General features: G+C 43.9%; 1 pseudogene; it reads left to right on the top strand.

Annotated features, from left to right (window-relative positions):
• Nucleotides 1–1,172: 1,172 nt before the first annotated feature.
• On the top strand, nucleotides 1,173–4,850 carry LOC124664205 (annotated as a pseudogene).
• The last annotated feature ends 3,320 nt before the right edge of the window (nucleotides 4,851–8,170 follow it).

Raw genomic sequence — 8,170 nt, 5'->3', positions numbered from 1 at the left:
TTGCGTATACCTGATGAGAATGAGTCCCTGTTTTCCCCCGTAAACAATTTTCCTGCCTCCGCCGTTGGCCGCTGGCCATGTAGATGTTCTGTGATGCCGTCCATCGTCTGTCTGTTTAGTGCCTGCTAATTTTGGGTCGAACATATGGCTAAGAGTCGGGTGCGTGCTTGTATTTGTTTTTTCACTCTATCTATTTGTACTAGTTCGTCCAAACTGAGAATGTATGTAACAATCTTATATGTTTGTACTTGTTTGTGCAGGTGTCCCCTCTAAATATGAATTATCATGCTAAACATTTCCCGCGAGCCACCAAGTGACATAGGCATCCCAAATGGGCCTGTCAAAGATAGTACCCGGGGTTTACTGAAGGCCCATTACCCGAAGAATAAGAAGATTCGGGAGCCCAAGATATGATAAGGAAAGTTAGAGTTGTAATAGGAAGTGCTATTTGTAATCTGGCGGGATGAGTTAGAAACCGTCCCGGACTCTGTAACTTGTGCAAAACGAAACCCTCGGCTCCACCTCCTATATAAAGGGGGAGTTGAGAGACGAAGAGATATCGAATCATTGTTCACAAACCCTAGTTTTCATAATCGTCGAGTACTTTTCGGCTGAAACCTTCGAGATCTACTTGCCCTCTACTTCTAACTAAACCCTAGCCTATAACCCGTAGGCATTGACAAGTTGATACTTTGTCACCAAGCCACCAAGTACCTGGATGTTTCCCATCAACAGAATGAATTGTGTAATGGAGCAAACTTGGTCATATGGTAGTCATTGGTTTCCATTTTGTAAAACCTACTTATATGCGGTGACAACTTATCTATGTTATGTTGACTATGTTGTAATCAGATGAGAACATATGAACAATTGGTATTGTAAGAGTTTAATCCATATCGAGTCATGTGTGCTATTATTTATTTGGTATGCATTTATGATTGTGTCGAATATAAGAATATAGTGAATTTTGCCATTCATATATCTAAATTACTGAAGTGTTGGTCGGCAAAAGAAACACCGACCAACTGTTAGAAAGAAGCATTCTCTGGTACGTGCCAACGGAAAGTTGGTTGGTAAAACTTACCTCGTCTGAAGTTTGGTTGGCAAAGAAATGTTGGTCGGGAAACAATTGACGGTCGGCAAAGAAAACGTCGGTCGGGAAAGCCTCAGGAATGGTGTCGAACCGTCGGTCGGCAAACTTATGTCGGTCGGGAAAGGCCTTTGCTGACCGGACTTACGGTGACCGACAACATCGGTCGGCAAAACTAATCCCCGACCGACTTTCTGTTGGCGTAAGCTGCTTCCCCGACCAACTTAACAGTTGGGGTTATAGTGCTGTGGTGTAGTGTCTCTCAAACGTCACGGGTCTCTTCATGTTTTCCGAAAATCTGGCTGGTGGCAAGAGTACAAGTGCTCACTATCAGATAAGATAGACATGTACATGGAGAGGTGATATTTCTGCATGCGGGTATTAACTGATTCTTCCATCAAACTTCATAGGTAGCATAAGTGCAAGCATCCCCGAAGTTTGATGTACTGATCTTTTGCTAAGGTGCATTTTTTTTTTCAAAATGGGGTGTGCCCCGGCCTCTGTATCGGTTGATGCACACGGACTTTTATTAATAAAACGATCATTCAAAGTTTACAATTCAAAGATCGAGGATCGATACAAAAATCAACCATCGAAAATAAAGAAAAACAAGGGGAAGCTGCTACCGAGATGATGCATCATGTAATCTCTTAAACCATGGACTCCCGCTGATCCTCCGGGAGCAAGAAACACCAAAGTTGGATCCAGTGAACCATAGTTTGAATAACCAGCAAAAAAAAAATAGTAGTATCCTTTTTGTTAAAAGCAATATCATTTCTGCAATTCCAAATTGACCAACATAAAGCTGAAACACCAATACGAATCCTAGCTTTATCAGTTTTGTCAGTTCCATTAAGCAATTCCCAAACATATTTGTGACATTGGATGAAGGTGGAATGTTATATGCAGCAAAAACCACCCGCCAAATAAGCCTAGCAAAAGGACATGAAATAAACAAATGTTCCACTCATTCCTCGGTGTCACAGAAGGAGCATTTCGTATTATCATTCCAATTCCGCTTTGCTAGATTATCATGGGTCAAAAGGACTTTCTTACTAAGGAACCACATAAAGATTTTTATTTTCAGTGGGATTTTTATTTTCCAATGATACTTACGAAGATATCCTATATGTCCATTCAACATATCACCATACATAGATTTAACAGTGAACTTTCCCGAAGAGGTTAGACCCCAAACGAACCTATCTTGGTCATCATTTAGATTTATCTCCATTAATCTCTGGTATAGGTGAACCCATTGATCCCATTTATTGCCAATCAGCCTTCTCCGAAAACCAATATTTAACGGAGTTGAAATTATAACATTTGCCACATGTTTACGATGGACAACATTATATAATTGGGGGTACTGAGATGCAAGGTCTTCTCACCAAACCATCTATCTTCCCAAAAACGCACTCCTTCTCCCGAACCAACTTCAAATTTACCTCTGCTAAAGAATTCCCCTTTAGCTTTCATTAAACCCTTCCAGAAAGGCGAATCAGTAGGCTTACATTCAACTTGAGCCAAGGTCTTCTGAGAAAGGTACTTGTTTTTTAAAAGTTGTTGCCGTAGCCCTTCTTCAGAAAGGAGCTTATAAAGCCATTTGCTAAGTAGGCAAGAATTTTTAATTTCTAGTACTTTAATTCCTAGATCACCTTGGTCTTTGGGTCCGCAAATTAAGTTCCACTTAGTTAACTGATATTTCTTTTTATTTTCCTCACATTGCCAAAAGAAGCGTGATCGGAAAAAATCTAATCTCTTTCTTACCCCTTTAGGTATATCAAAGAAAGATAGCATAAACATCGGCAAGCTAGTAAGAACTAAGTTAATCAATACAAGATGATCCCCATATGATAACATCTTTCCAGCCCAACACCCAAGTTTTTCTCAAAACGACTCTCAACTGGGTTCCATTCAGAGTTTTTCAAATTTTTATAATGAATTGGAATACCAAAATACCTGAATGGTAAAGAACCAGACTCACAACCAAAAAGTTGTTTATACTGTTCCTCCTCTTCCTTAGCCTTACCAAAATAGAAAATCTCACTTTTGTGAAAATTGATTTTTAGTCCTGACAATTCTTCAAAGAAACACAATATAAATTTCATATTTACGGCTTTTTCAAAGTCATGCTCCATAAAAAGTATCGCATCATCGACTAGATGAGGAATAAAACTTCCTATTTGTTCATCCTCCTTCACCCTTGCTATGAGGATGGCCAACATATCTGCAATAATGTTGAATAATAACGGTGACAGTGGATCTTCCTATCTAACACCCTTTCTGGTTTGAAAGTAGTGTCAATGTCATCATTGACTTTGATCCCTACACTTCCTTCTTTAACAAATTGTTTGATGAGTTGACACCACTAAGATGTACATGCAATTGTTGATTTCTAATCTCAATTAATGTTAATCTTTTTTCGAAATGGAATTAATGTTAATTTGCGAGCCTTTTATTTTCATGGTCGTACCTAGATGATATTTTGCACAATATATGCATGTGTGCACCGATCGGTGGAGAGGCCAGGGGGCATCCCTCCTTTTCAAATAAATAAGTTAAATTCATGGTCATCAAGATGCGCAATGACCAATCTGTTTATATATGACGCCATAGAAAAGAATATGTACGATCAAGAAATTACTTCCAAAATAAATAAATCAGTACATTTCGCAAATGGCCATGCTTTTGCATATATATGCATGGAGTTATCTAGTTTTCCATATGTTTGACATCACTTCACTTGTCATCTACCATACGAAGTATGTAAACAGTTGGATTTTCATGTCATGTTTTTTGCGGGATATAGTTTGCATATCTACTTTTACTTAATGCGGCTGAGTGTATCGTACATATGCAGAGGCCGGGTGTAAAATTGTTTGAATTGTAAATTTGTGATCCTACTTATGAGAATAAAACGACTTATCAGAATTGTTTTTTGCATATCAACATTTTTCCATAGTCTCTTTTTTCTCCCGTATTCATGATGTCCAGTAATGTGACTCGATTGCAATAAGCGCAGATGAGCAAATTGGATGTGAATTCTTTTGACTCCATTCTATTTGGTAACTCAGTAATGGAAAGGGAGCTATGCAAGGCAGACACTAACGTTGGAGGCGTGACCAAGCTGGTGTTGGCTACAAGCCACCTAGAGAGCCCTTGCGGTCGAGATCAGATGTACAGCAAGGAGCGAGCAGCCCAGGCGAATGAGTCGATGAGGATTTTGGACAGCTTCCGCAATGTAATATTCTGCGGAGACATGAACTGGGTCGCCGGGGACGGGCAGTTCCCTCTGCCAAGCGGCTGGATTGATGCCTGGGATGAGTTGAAGCCAGGCGAAGATGGCTGGACGTACGACACGGAAGCTAACAGCATGATATCAGGCGCCCCCAGGCTGCAAGCGAGAGTAGATCCACGCCATCGAGATGATTGGGAAGCAGGCCATACCTGGACTATCGTACTCGATAGAGAAGAAACTCCGCAAGGGAATGCGCAAGCTGGAATTACCTGTATTACCTAGTGACCACTTCGGGCTTGTTTTGAGCATTACCCACGCTGCACCATCGGGTAGAAGTGAATTAGTAGCCCAGGGGAAAGTATCTAACCCTGGTAGTATGAAGAAGAAAACTGTACTACACTATTTCACTACATTATTTTGTGGTCGTGCACTATGAAGAAGAACGTTTCAGGGCACACACTGGACTGCAGATCAATAGGTGATGGTACTGATTTATTCCGCTGCCATCAACCTTCCACCCCATGAAGAATGTATTACACTATTTTATTCCGCTGCCATCAACTTTCAGCTTATACTTTTGCTGTCCTTGCCAATACCATATAAATCCGACAGAAATGAGTTCCTTTTTCAACTGTTCATCCATTTCTCCAAATGGATCTCAACACTTTTTCACTGGGAACCAACATTGCTCACAGCCGAACAGTTCATCGTATTGAATGGAAAATTCATGAGCTTCTCCGAAACAAAATAACAAACTCTTATGAAAATTAATATTTAGACATGAAGGTTGTTCGAATGTTCAAAGTATTAAGTTACGAGTTTTTACCCTTTTCGAGGAAATGCTCCACAAAGTGGATTGTATCATCGGCATATTGCAAGATACAAAGCCCGTCATCAACTAGATGAGGCAACACCCCGCGTCGCCTAACCCTAGGCGACTCGGGGGCGATTCCCGTCGCCGGCCGCCTGCCACCTCCCTCCTCGCCCCCTCCTCCTCGTCGCCGCCGGAAGACCCGCAGGGCAAAGCCCTGGCGGCGGCGGCGGGGGCTTCGTCCCTCGCGCGGTGGCGGCGTGCGTCTCTTGCAGCCCCGGCATTGAGGTGCCGCGGGTGTGCGGCGGCGTGGACGTCTCCACGGTGGTGGACCGGCTACCTGCGCGATGGGATCGCCCTACTGGCGGCGGATCTTCGAATCGTGGTGGTGAGGGCCCCTAGGGTTTCAGGGGGCGCTGCCGAGATGGTGGAGGCGGGCGTCGCGTCGGAATAAAGGTGCTGCATCTCGGTCCCCATCTCGGCAAGGCCACGTGTGGCTGCGCCGGCGAGCTGCTGGCCTGGTTTCCTCTCAGATCGGTGGATCTGGGGAGGGTGATCTCTCCGGGCACGGTTGTCTGTTGACTCTGTCATGGAGCTTTGGGAGTCGGAGGGCTATTGTTGCTGTTGTCTTCCCCTTGGCCGGCCGTAGTGGCGAGGGAGCGGAAGGGGATGGTACAATCGCCTTCCTCGTTAGGGTTTTTTTGGATGCGATTGTCGCGTCGTGAAGCTTCCCCCGGCCGGCCATGGTGGATAGGGGAGGAAGTGGCTTGACATGGCGTCGATGGTTGGGACCTACTACTCGGGGTCCGTGGTTTGGAGTTTCTGCTTGGTTTCCACTAGCTCCCGCCTACCCGATGGTCTGGAAAAGATTATTAGCTCTCACCCCTCGGGGTGGGCACTCCTGCGGTGTTCAAATCCCAATGTGGCGAAGGTGGCGGCGCTGACTCGATGGTGTTTGAAGACGGGCGGCTTCCAGATTCGGTCTCTGTACTTGGGTGGTGACGATGAGGACGATGGGCTTGATTGCGATTTGGGAGTACAGTGTGTGGTCCTTGATACGTCTCAAACGTATCTATAATTTCTTATGTTTCATGCTACTTTTATGATGATACTCACATGTTTTATACACATTATATGTCATTATTATGCATTTTCCGGCACTAACCTATTGACGAGATGCCGAAGAGCTAGTTGCTGTTTTCTGCTGTTTTTGGTTTCAGAAATCCTACAAAGGAAATATTCTCGGAATTGGACGAAATCAATGCCCAGGGTCTTATTTTTGCACGAAGATTCCAGAAGTCCGAAAGGGAAACGAAGTGGGCGACGAGGCGCCGACACAGCAGGGCGGCGCGGCCCAGGCCTTGGCCGCGCGGCCCTGGCGTGTGGGGTCCTCGCGTCGCCCCTAAACCTACCCTTCCACCTACTTAAAGCATTCGTCGCGAATACCCCAGTACCGAGAGCCACGATACGGAAAACCTTACAGAGACGCCGCCGCCAATCCCATCTCGAGGATTCAGGAGATCGCCTCCGGCACCCTGCCGGAGAGGGGAATCATCTGCCGCAGGGCTCTTCATCGCCATGATCGCCTCCGGATCGATGTGTGAGTAGTTCACCCCTGGAATATGGGTCCATAGCAGTAGCTAGATGGTTGTCTTCTCCTCATTGTGCTATCATGTTAGATCTTGTGAGCTGCCTATCATGATCAAGATCATCTATCTGTAATGCTACATGTTGTGTTTGTTGGGATCCGATGAATATTCAATATTATGTCAGGTTGATTATCAATCTATCATATATGTTGTTTATGTTCTTGCATGCTCTCCGTTGCTACTAGAGGCTCTGGCCAAGTTGATACTTGTAACTCCAAGAGGGAGTATTTATGCTCGATAGTGGGTTCATGCCTCCATTGAATCTGGGAGTGACAGCAACCTCTAAGGTTGTGGATGTGCTGTTGCCACTAGGGATAAAACATCGATGCTTTGTCTAAGGATATTTGTGTTGATTACATTACGCGCCATACTTAATGCAATTGTCTGTTGTTTGCAACTTAATACTGGAAGGGGTTCGGATGATAACCTGAAGGTGGACTTTTTAGGCATAGATGCATGCTTGGATAGCGGTCTCCGTACTTTGTCGTAATGCCCCGATTAAATCTCATAGTACTCATCATGATATATGTATGTGCATTGTTATGCCTTCTTTATTTGTCAATTGCCCAACTGTAATTTGTTCACCCAACATGCGTTTATCTTATGGGAGAGACACCACTAGTGAACTGTGGACCCCGGTCCAATTCTTTACATCTGAAATACAATCTACTGCAATTGTTCGTTACTGTTCTTCGCAAGCAACCATCATCATCCACACTATACATCTAATCCTTTGTTTACAGCAAGCCGGTGAGATTGACAACCTCACTGTTACGTTGGGGCAAAGTACTTTGATTGTGTTGTGCAGGTTCCACGTTGGCGCCGGAATCTCTGGTGTTGCGCCGCACTACACTCCGCCACCAACAACCTTCACGTGTTCCTTGACTCCTACTGGTTCGATAACCTTGGTTTCTTACTGAGTGAACTTACTGCTGTGCGCATCACACCTTCCTCTTGGGGTTCCCAACGGACGTGTCGACTGCACGCCATCAGTCCTCTGGGTCCATATTGTATTTTCTTTATTTTGTGGATTCGTTTGTAATCGGTTTTGCCATTGTTGAATTTCATCAATTGTTATCTTAAAAAAAAATAGATGAGGCAACGCTCCTGCAATTCATCGTGAGTTCTTCGCACATATCAGGTACAATGTTAAGTAAAATTGGCGATAGAGAGTCATTCTGATAGTATTTCAAGATCTTGCCACTTGATTAGTGTCCATGTGCAAGATATTTGAGAAATTTGTACGGATGCACGCTTATATTTAATGCACATATTTATTCCATTGAAAACATGTTAACATGGCCAACATGCTGAAAAATCCCAAATGTACATACAATATAATTTCGATGCCCAACAGCCAAGCAACAAACAGACACATA

Source organism: Lolium rigidum, chromosome 6 (genome assembly GCF_022539505.1).
Source record: "Lolium rigidum isolate FL_2022 chromosome 6, APGP_CSIRO_Lrig_0.1, whole genome shotgun sequence".
Classification (NCBI taxonomy): Eukaryota; Viridiplantae; Streptophyta; class Magnoliopsida; order Poales; family Poaceae; genus Lolium; species Lolium rigidum.
The sequence above is the reverse complement of the archived record's forward strand: the minus strand, read 5'-3'. Positions and strand labels throughout refer to the sequence as shown.